Source organism: Pyrgilauda ruficollis, unplaced genomic scaffold (assembly GCF_017590135.1).
Source record: "Pyrgilauda ruficollis isolate IOZ18807 unplaced genomic scaffold, ASM1759013v1 scaffold15, whole genome shotgun sequence".
Taxonomy (NCBI): domain Eukaryota; kingdom Metazoa; phylum Chordata; class Aves; order Passeriformes; family Passeridae; genus Pyrgilauda; species Pyrgilauda ruficollis.
The window spans coordinates 9682803-9693559 of record NW_024513654.1 but is presented as its reverse complement, the minus strand read 5'-3'; positions in this window follow the sequence as shown (position 1 = coordinate 9693559).

Genomic DNA, 10757 nt, shown 5'->3' with positions numbered 1-10757 from the left:
GACCTGCCAAGGACCAATCCTCTGTCATTCAGGCATGCTGAGGCTGGAAGAATTTTTCAAGTATATTTTGTCAGCTGTATGTGCACCTCATCCTTTTAAGTGACAGTGGCTATAGTGAGGTGGAATCCTGACTTTGTGGTGTTCTTAGGGGCCCCCATTCCCACTGTGAGGGCTGGGGAGGTCGACTCCTTAGAAGATTGCTAGTGGCACTGTCCCACAGCACTGCTTGGTGCAGAGACCAGCATCAGGAGCTGTAAAATCCCTGATTCCGGCCCCACCCATGATCACACTTGGAGGCTCTGATCCCTCCTCTCTCTGCAGGATGGTGTCCTTTTCCTTATCCATTTCCTTTCTGTAAGTGCTTTGATCTCTTGGTGGATTCAGTGCCAAAGCCAGGTGTTCCCAGATACTTTTTTTTCACTTGCAAGTTATCAGTTACTTTGATGTCATGTCGCAAGTTTGCCTTAAAAATATTGATTTAGTTGAGAACTGGTGTTGCAAGCAGGCAGGAAGATGCCCTGGTCAGCTTTTAAACACTTAGAGCTGTAAACCAGCAGCATTTCTGGGAGCATACACCCATCCTGGGATGTGCTCTCCTGCCTCCTCACTGCACAGTGATGCAGGGGCCAGGCTGAACTGGTACAAGCACCTCATTTGTAATACACTACAGCCAGCTGCTAATAGGTTCCAACCAGTGTGTCTGATCACGGGACAGCCATGTGATCCCTAGGGCTGCACAGCACAAGCAGTTCATGGTTTTTGAGGTGTGATAAACTGATCCAGCAATTCCTGGTCCAAACCCTGTAACTCCTACTTGACAACAGCATTTTTTTATTTTGAAGCCATCAGGGTAGGAAAACTCCTCTACTTTGGTAGTTTTTTCCAGTGATTAATAATTCTTGCTGCTAAAAATGTGAATCTCATTTCTCACATGAACTTGGTTGACTTTTGCTTCCCATTGTTGTCTTTTATGCTGGTCTCATCCAGTGTGAGCAGTGGAAGTAGGCCAGATGACTGAGAGCATCTCAAATTCAAATTCTAGTAATCCTGCTAAATTTTCTGGAGGACTGCAGAATTTTTATTTTCTTCAGGGAAGTGATGGACAAAATATTCTGCAGCAGCTAGGGAGAAATAACTCTGACTTTGAAGAACTGACCCCCACATTATCCTCTCTCTCTGCCTTCAGCTCTGTTCTCCAGTCTTTTTCTGCAGCTGATTAAGAGGGAATCCCCTGCTGGAAGAAGAAACTGAAATAGAAAAATCCCTTTTCAGGAATGGGCACTCTGTGACAGCTAATCAAGCTGGGATTGCATTGTTAGGAGGGACTTTTCAAAAATCAGGCCCACAGCAAGAGAATCTTTTTAAGATCTGCAGAATAAGCTGGCTGGTAGCTTTATACAGAGATGCAATCCAGTTCTTGTGTTTGGAAGCAAAAAAAAAAAAGCTTCAATATAAGTTCATTACAGTTGTTTTTATAATTCTTTTGCAATGCACATTTCAGCTAAAACAACCTTGCAATTAATCTTGCAGACAAAAGCCTGATGTAACCAAAATCTGATATAAAATCTATCTCTACTTCCATGTCCCTTCTTGAACTCTAATCTAAAAAGAGAAGAAACAACTTTAAGGAGCTGAAAGAGAGAATTTCTGTATATGAATGTTTTTGCAGTGCAATCCTACAAACCTGAGCTATTAGCATTCAACAGCAAGGAAATATCACCACAATTGTTGCCTCTTGATGGGTGGTATCTCCCACTGACCTGTGCTCATTGGAGAATTGATGAGATGATATATTATGTGACAGCACCGCTCTCATAGTGTCTCCTAATCCCGAATGTCGGAGTCAAAACTCCTGTCAATAACTCCTCTAGTTTTTCTCTAACACATCCAGCTGACATGGGTGCCTGGGAGGACTGGGAATCATTTGCAGCCAAGTGTTTAATGAGTGTCCACCACCAGACAGGGTTTCTTTGTGGTTGTGTGGCCACCTCCTTCTGCACTGAGCTCAGCGTGTCCCAACACCTCCTGCCTCCCCAGACAACATCTGCATGGCAGCCAACGTGACAGGCTTCACTGTGCGTTCTCCTGGGGTGTCCAAAATGATCCAATTTAGGCTGACAGCTACAACACACAAGATAAATATGTATTGTGATGATCCTGTCAGTTGAGGCTGGACTGGAGAAATGTCTTCTGCCTAAGTGCTGAATTTGCAGACAAAGAATTGAAGCTGAACAAATGGATAGAATTGCCTGCTGTGAAAAAAATGGTAGGTACTAAATTGTCCTAAAGCCTGGACCCAGTTAAATGCTTTGGGTTTGGTTTGGGGTGGGATTTTTTTTTTCTTTTTGGTGGTGGAAGGCTTTTCTGCATGTCTGTGCGCCTGTGTCCAGGTACAGCCCCCTGGAGGATGTCAGGATCAACCTGTCCAAGCCATCATCTAGTGTGGTACAAAGCTGCTTCATTTCTGGCTGGAGGAAGGGTTTTCTCACAATAGTTGCAAGACTCTGTCCATGCCAGATGCCTGAGTAGCTCCCTGAGCTCCTCCCTCTCCAGGATGAATTAAGTAATCTGTGGTTCCTTGTTCTTGTCTAACTTTAGACAATGCCACAATTCTCCCCTTATCTTCCTAATTCCAACCCTTTTTGTCTTTTTTAACCAGAGATGGTGGAAAAAAGAGTCCTTTCCACCCTCCAGGAAGGCAGTCAAAGAGCCTTTCTTCTGTCACTGACTGACATGTGTGGCTTGTCCTAGAAGAAATAGTTCTGTTTGGACATGGGTTTCCTTCTCCTCTCTGCAGGTATGCTTTCAGAAGGATGTTTGAATCTTCCCCATAATTTCTGTCTTGGTTGTCTTGGTGCATGACAGGATGCAGCAGCTTCTGTATTTTTGGAGTGCAGAAACCATTTGTAAAGAACAACACACTGTACGTTGTCCTCTGAAGCAGGCAGAGCACTGCCAGCAGCAAAAAGCTGGAGAGTCATACATGACTTTTCCAAACATCAGACCCCACTTTTCCTCTCATGCACTAGGGTGGGTATGCAATGCAGGAGACTTTTACTTAAATGCCAAATGAAACACAAAATTAGTATATTCATATCTGAAGTGCTCCTTTTGTTGAATAAAGCCCCAACACCTCCCACTTCCACACTGTCTCAGGGCACTTCCTGCTGAAGGCAGGCAGCTCTAAGCCCTGAGCACTTGTGCCTGCAGCTGACCAACCCACTGCACCAAAATCCGAAGTGTCTCAGATAGGGAGAATGGGCTTTGGCTGCCTCTGGCCCCCTCCTGGTTTCCAGCTCTTTCACAGGGTAAATTGAGCCTTTGTCCTGCTCAGCATCATGAGGCCAGGCTCCTGCCAGCAGGGACAATGCCCTCTTGTGAAATAAGCCTGTAGGGAGGGGGCTGAGCCGTGCAGCACCTTCCAGCACCAGCCTCTGATGTGAACAGTGCCAAGGTGAGTGTGCATGGAGGGAGGGATGCCCACCTGCCCCTTCTGGGGAGTGAGTGCCCCCCGTACCCATCCACACCATCTCCCTCTTGCAGGTTTCTGTCCCCACAGCAAGAGCAGCAGAAGCAGACACATCTGCTGGTGTGGTTTTTTTCCTTAAACCTGGGAATTATCTTAAAATAGAGCCACCTACACCACACTGAGGTGAATGGCCAGCACAGGCAAATTCATCACTCTGGGCTTAAAGCTGCAGCACAGAAAGTGCAAAGAATGGCCAAAGTGTGAGCTGATCAACCCAAGGCCTCTGGAAATGTCAGCAGAATCTGTGTCAATCAGAGAGAAATTCCACAGGCTTGTCCCAAATCTACTGTAGGTCTGCACTTGCCAGGGAGGACTCGTCACACCTCTGTTCATGGTCCCTGCAAGGAGCTCTGTACTGCCAGGACACCCTGAGGAGGGGGCTCTGGCCCACGGTGAGAGAGGGGAGCAGGTACTTAAACCTGCCTTTAGGAATGACAAAATGTGCAAAGTCATATTTTGTGCTCTCCCTGCTGCAGTGAGGATGATTTCTCCACTCTTTAAAGACATCAGGAAAAGATGCACAGACAGTCTTGTCACGCTAACCTTGTGACAAAGTAGAGTCACCATAGAGGAAAGCCACGCTGAGCTGAGATTCTCCAGGCCTGTCTCAGCCTGTTACTGTCCTTATGTGGACCCTTTGCTGCCGCACCACCAGAAGGGACCAGGCAGAGATAAGCCCTAAGAAGCTCCATTGTTTGCACATCTTTCTCTGCTTTCCCTCTCTGCTTCTGGAGGTTTGTGCTCAGAGGTGTCACACCGTGTGTGTGCTTCTTGGTGGGACACCTATATGGGCTGGTTGTATTTCTGGCTAGCTAGAATGCAGAGAGTGCTGTTCTGATTTGTGTGGAAAAAGAGTGCCTGTCACCATACATTCATAGCTCAACATGGTGCCAGGCACAGCCCCAGGAGCAGACTTGCAATATCACAAATGTGTTTTATTCCTGGAAAAGCTTTAGTTGTTCCTTACGGGTAGGCACTTCTGGGGTTGTTAGGATAAAAAAAGGAGTGGCAGCTTGAGCAGCCTGTTTTCTGTAGACTCGAGTAGTAGGACAGGAATGCCATGTCTGCACAGTGAAGAGTTTCTCTAGGACTGACCTCCCTTGGTGGAATGATTTCTAAAGGAAAACCTGGCTTTGTGTATCTTTAAGCCCTTGGGTTCAGGTGCTCAAGGTCTTTCCAAATCAGTCCAAATATATATTTTTGCCTTTCCTGGTAGATGAAAGACATGTTGTAAACAACTGAAGCTGTCAGTGATTCAGCCAATGGAAGATGTGTCAGATGTCCCTATTCCCAAAGCAGTACTGCTGTCTTGGTAGTGACATGTCCCAGTAAGCAGCCTTCCCAACTGGGACACTGCCCCTTAATCCACACTCCTGATACAGCACTGCTTCCCAGAGCACTGTTTATTAATGGGCTCCTGAGGGACCCCAGGGCTGCAGGAAAGGAAACGTTCATGTCTGTGCTACGTTCCTGGAGGAGGAGTTGGGTGGGAAGAGAGATGAGCAACTGCCATGGAGGCTCACTTTGCCACCCACTCCTAAACTGGACTTCCAGTATCACTCTAAGCAATGCTGGACAAATATTCTGGCAAGTGACAAATTGTTTCCCAGCTCAGCCCCATTCTCTTCCCACCTTTTTTTCCCTGTGAGTCAACTTCTGCCTACACAGATGCTTCCAGAGCAGCCCGAATGCCCTCTTCCTTTTGCGCTGATGGGATGGTGAGTTTGCACTGAGGCACAGTTTCTACCCCTGGATTTCTAGATTTTCCTGCATGTGGGCAGAGAGCAGCATGATGCTGAGTGACTGAAGTCCCTGTTCACAGTTCATGAATAATAAAGACTGCCAAAGCTTGCATCCCCAAAGCCACGTTCCATAGGACCCCCAGCACGCAGTCAGGCAGCAAACAGCTGCAGTGATATGAAATGTGATGTCTTTGTGCTGATCCTCAGCCAGAGATCACACTCCTCACCCCAGAGCTGGAGTGAGGGATGGTGATGGATGGTCCAGCCTCTCCAGAGCCCCTCCAGCATGGCAACCAGCGGCTCTGCTGGGACCTTTCTGCTGATATCTTGGGGAAAGGAAAGCAAAGCTGAATCTGCTGGGTGCAAAAGGGGTGGAGCAAGCAGCAGTTTATAGGGGGAGCATTTTCCTCATGCTCTGAAGGACTGACTGTTACTTTCTTCATCAGGATTGTAGGATGGGGCCCTCTGCTAGCTGTGGGCTATAAGGTAGCCCTAGAGATCCTTCACTGTCAGCAGTCTCTGTCAGAACGGTCATTTCCCAGCACAAACTTCAGCAGGACAATGGGAAGGGATTGACTTTGAAGGGGTTTTTTTCTCTTTAATAAACAAGAGACTCTTAATAAACCTGGAAATTAACCTTTTAAATTTGATACACTGGCTTCTTTCAGACTCCCGCGCTTCAGGGAGGAATAGGAAGTGAGATTAAATGGGCTGGAAGCTGAAGGATCACAGGACTGAGGACACAAGCCCTGCTTGCTGGGGTGCAGTTTGCACACCCGTGGGCAAGGCAGTGTCTGGTGCAAGAGGCTGTTTGCCACAGCTGCAGAGGAAATCAGCTGTGTCACCCCACAGACTTTTCTGTCAGTAGGAAACTGTGGTGAAGGCTCATATTATAAACAGCAGCATTGTATTGGCAAGGGTTTCCAATACAAAGTTGACTTAGAAGAAACCAAGGTGCTGCAGTGGTACAACTGTGTGTTTGAGAATACCAATACAGATCATCGCTCATGTCCTGCTGGTCTCAGATCTCGTTCTCCCTACAGGACAGAGGTGAGCAAAAGCATGGCAGGTATCATCCATTATTTTTCACTCTTCTGTTTTTAAATGAACAGCATTGTTGCTGGTATTTACTTCCATTTTACCTTACTTTAAATATGATACCCTCTTACTCTGCCTGTGAAATACAGGGGTGGAATGTAGTCCTACTTCCACAAAACATTTTGGTGCAAAGAAAACTATCACGGGCCCAAAGTGATGGGGAAGTTTTATTTTATAAAGATGCTCAAGTGAGCTGTGCCATCAAAAGGATACAAAGTCGAAGCCACATCCTGCCGGCTTGGCTAATCCATAAAAGAGCTTTCAGTGTTTTCCCTTGGAGTAACAGCTTTAAATTTTAATAAGCTGTAGTGTACTTTCACCGGATGTAATAAGCTGATACAAAGTTTAAATGGGGTTAAGTAAGTAGATACCTAGGAGAAAGGAACATAAAAGACATAAAGTACTTCCTCTCTTTTACAAGTTTATTTCACTGGGTTTATTTTGGGAAAAAATATTTTGTTCAAATTATTTTTTTGTTCTCTGGATCGTTCAGTGTCAGGGGAGGGAGTAATATTTGAAGTTACCACAGAGCAACTTGAGGAGAGAGGACACTCAGTAGAAATAAATAAATTTATCAAGTTATTAATTCAGGTTACTTTGCCAATTAATTTTAGGACAGTTACCAAGTCACAGGCATGTGTGCCTTAATGTGACCCACATAATCTTGTAAAACAGGGATTTGTAGGAAGACTCCTTGCAAGGTCATCCAACCCACCTGTACCCCGAGGCACGATCGATTCTGTTAAGTCGTTCTGGACAGAGTTTTGTTGAGCCTGTTCCTGGAGCCCTCATGGAGAACTGCAGCCACAGGGAGTGATCCCAGGGCTGGCACTCAGCTTCCCTGCTCCTGCAGTGGCTGTCCTGCCTTCCCTGTAAGCCATTACCCATGTTACTGCTGGGAAAGTCTTTACCTGCTTCCCCTCCACTGCTCCAGGTGGGCCCAGCCTCCCCCAGCCCACTGGCTCTAGCTGCTTCCCTTTTCCCCACAGCTGCCTTCTAGATACCCTGAGCAGACCCAAACAGCACTCAGAAACACCATCTAGGGTGATGTTCAGAGGCAGACCAACACCAAGATCTAAGTTGTGTGTGTTTTCTGTTTGCAAAGATGGGATAAAGAGCTTTTTGGGCATGGGATGTGCCATGCTTGTGCTGGAGTAAGTGGGGTGGTTTGTAGTCTGCACTATGACCCAGTGGTTGCCCTGTCCTGACTGTGTCATGTCTGGGGACCCCTGAAAACAGGCAGGAGCTGTGGGGTGGGAATTTTTCTTTTTACTGGCAGTGCTATAGATAACAGAGGTGTATGGGGTTTCACTGAATGTGTTTGTTTGCTTGTATCTGTGTAGCCTACTGAAATGGCTCCAAAACATTCTCAGCTAAAAGCGTGAGCTGCTCCATTTTGAGCTTAAAAAGTCATTTCTGTACCCAGGAGCTGTACTCATTCTCGGTGGAGTGGGCATAGTAACACACGCTGTGCAGTGGATTATACTTATGTGATTATAGCCTCTAGGCAACAACCTGGTGCTTAAGAAATGAGTCAGTCAGAAAGACCAAGGCAGAGGGAATCAGATTCAGTGACGATAAGATTTGCTTCCAGAAGATCTGGACTGAAGTGTACAGCATTCCTTCAATATATGCTTGTCCTAATAGCCAATTAAACTGCAAATGCAGGAATATTTTGTGTTACTTGGCGTCTCACAACAGTCTAAAGAAGTAATAAAGCAATAACCACACACAAGGTCTTGCAATATGACAGGTTAGTTTGGTACAGAAAGGCAGGAATAGCTGGGAGATGTGAGTGAGAGCCAGGCAGGCTGGTGATAGCTGTGTTAGTGCAGGGAGATCTGCCTATGCAGGTTCCTGGGAAATACATCCAGGAAAAGGGAAGAGACAGGATGAGAAGGCAAGAAATTCATGTGGGGAAGCAGTGGCAGGAAGAGAAAAGAACAAATGAGAACTGGCAAGTTGATAAAAGAACAAAAAGGCTTTGTCTCTCATTAAAGGCAGCTAACTACAGAAATCATTTTCCCATGCAAGCAATTACTGCAGTTACCCCAGGGATAGTATGTGGTTGGAAATGGGAAGACGGGTTCTTTACATTCATAACTGGGTCTGGCAAGTGCTCCACCAATATGGCTCATGGTGCTGTGGGCCATATCAGGCAAGCAGAGGAACTGAAACTTGATTGTGCAGATAGATGGATTCCCTGTTTTAAAAATTATCTTCCATCTGTATGCAGGGTTAAGCCACCAGCCATGGAACAGAAAGAACAGAGGCTTCTAAAGGTGACAGGAGGTTTGGTTCATTCCTCTTTCACTGCTGACTGTAGCAGTTGACAGCAGCTTACAGCAGTCAGTGAAGTCACAGTCACATAGGCATGAGTCAGGTAAAAATCAGACTCAGACTGAGGTTCCCTTTCAGCCTGATTTTCAGAAATGCTGAGTGCAGACAGCTCCTGTCTGTGTCTGACAGTGCTTTTCACCCTGTAGAATCAGCTTTTGGCAACAGGTGTTCTGTTGGGGCTGAGAGAAATTCATAACGAGATGAATGATCATGATCTGATCTTAGATCCTAGACTTTATCTCATGAGTGACCAAGTCATGACACCAATGAGGTCTCAGTCTGACAATCTCCTGTTGCTCAGCTGACCTTAGCCCTGGGTATAAATTTCAGTGTCTTGAGGCTCTCCATTTACTGGCACAAACCTATCTCAGTGCTTGTCCTGTAAGTCTTTTGACATCAGCCACTCCAAAATTAGAAACTGATGATATGGAAAGCTTAATAACATTAAAGAAATGCCAACCCATCTTCTCTGCTGCTTTGTGCTATGCTTTGTCCATCTGAGGAATTTCTTGCATTTCACAGCCAAGAGGAGGATGTGGGTTCAGGATTGTTCCCCAGCAGGGATATGATGCAGCTCAAGCCCCAGACTAGGACTCCATGGCATTCAGGTTACTCTCTATAACACCTCCCTGACCCATCTCCTGTATGATCTTTGGTCTTCTCCTCATTCTCCTTTCCAGGAGTTCACTGGCTTTCTCTCACCTTTGGTCTTGCTGAGGTTTGGTCTTAACTCTTTGGAGTTACAAGCACATTTGTAACATCCAGAACAGGGCATCCCACATCTCAGGTGAGGCAAGTCAAGCCCTAGAAATTTGGCTGATCCTGTCTCTTTCGCTTCCCAGGAAATGGTGCACATTTATTCATGTAAGCCTCCTTTTAAAACTCGTTTTGAGTTTTATTCTCTCCAAAAGGCAGTTTTTTACTCTTGGGCAATATCTTGTGGATGCTGTTCCCTTGGTGGAGGTCCAGCCGCACCCCTCGGGAGATGGCGTGGCCACTCCCCAGCTGCAGTGAGAAAGTTTCCCTTTGCAGCACTGAGAACGGGCAGAAACAAAGAGCAGAGAGGAGGTGGGGAGGAGAAGAGAAGAATGAGCTAGGTTAGGGGAAACACAGCCTGGAAGAAAAGGAAAGGACCAGCTGATCTGAAAGTTCCGATAAAAACCCAAGACAAAGGCCAAAAGAGCCTGGGAGATTATCAGGGGAAACGGGAGGAGGAGCAGAGAGATGCAGCAGAACCAAAGTGGGAATGATGTAAAATGCTGCAGGGAGGAGGGGAATTTCCTACCTAAAGCAGAGAGTGGTTTAATTTACTCAACCACTTCCATTTACAAGAATACAGGCCCTTTCTTTCTTCTGGCTGGGAGCACCCGACCGAGCTGCTCCAGCAGGAAAGAGTATCCGTGTCCATCCCATAGCCGTGACAGCGTCAGCCCCGATTGCTCATCTGTTTCCAAGGACAGCTGAGACATTTTGCTGGTGGGCAGAGAAGTCAGGGACACTGCATCCAGCACCCTGCAGCAGAGGAAGCATTAGTACTGCTGTTGTTAGCCTTGTTATTTTCTCCTAATAAAAAGGTGGTCGTGACTCACTCCATTAAGAAACAAAAGCAGAGTTGTAATCTACTGAAAAGCAGTTGTTTGGATGCTCAGCATTAGGCGTGTAAAAGGAGGAAGGTCAGCTGCAGGTCAGGTCTGGTGATATACACCCTGCCACCAGCACGGGCCAAACATCAGGTACTCCCCAGACAACTGATTTTCTGGGCTGGGGTAATTTGCCCCTGCTACAGAGGTATCACTTCAGGCAGGAGTGTGGAAGGAGAAAAAGCTCGTTTTCTCACCCCTCCACATTTCAGTTGGGTTTCCTGAGAGGAAATGATATGTGACTGTGCTGGCCCCCTCCTTCCTCTCAGGAGGGAGGAGCACGCCAGCATCTGCTAACAGCACCTCTTCCCCTCCCTATGCCCCACTGGGACCAGTTTGCCAGCTGAGCTGTTCCTGGGGTCTGAGTCCCAAGGGAAGCAGGCTGCTTGTCAGAGAGGAAACAGTGGT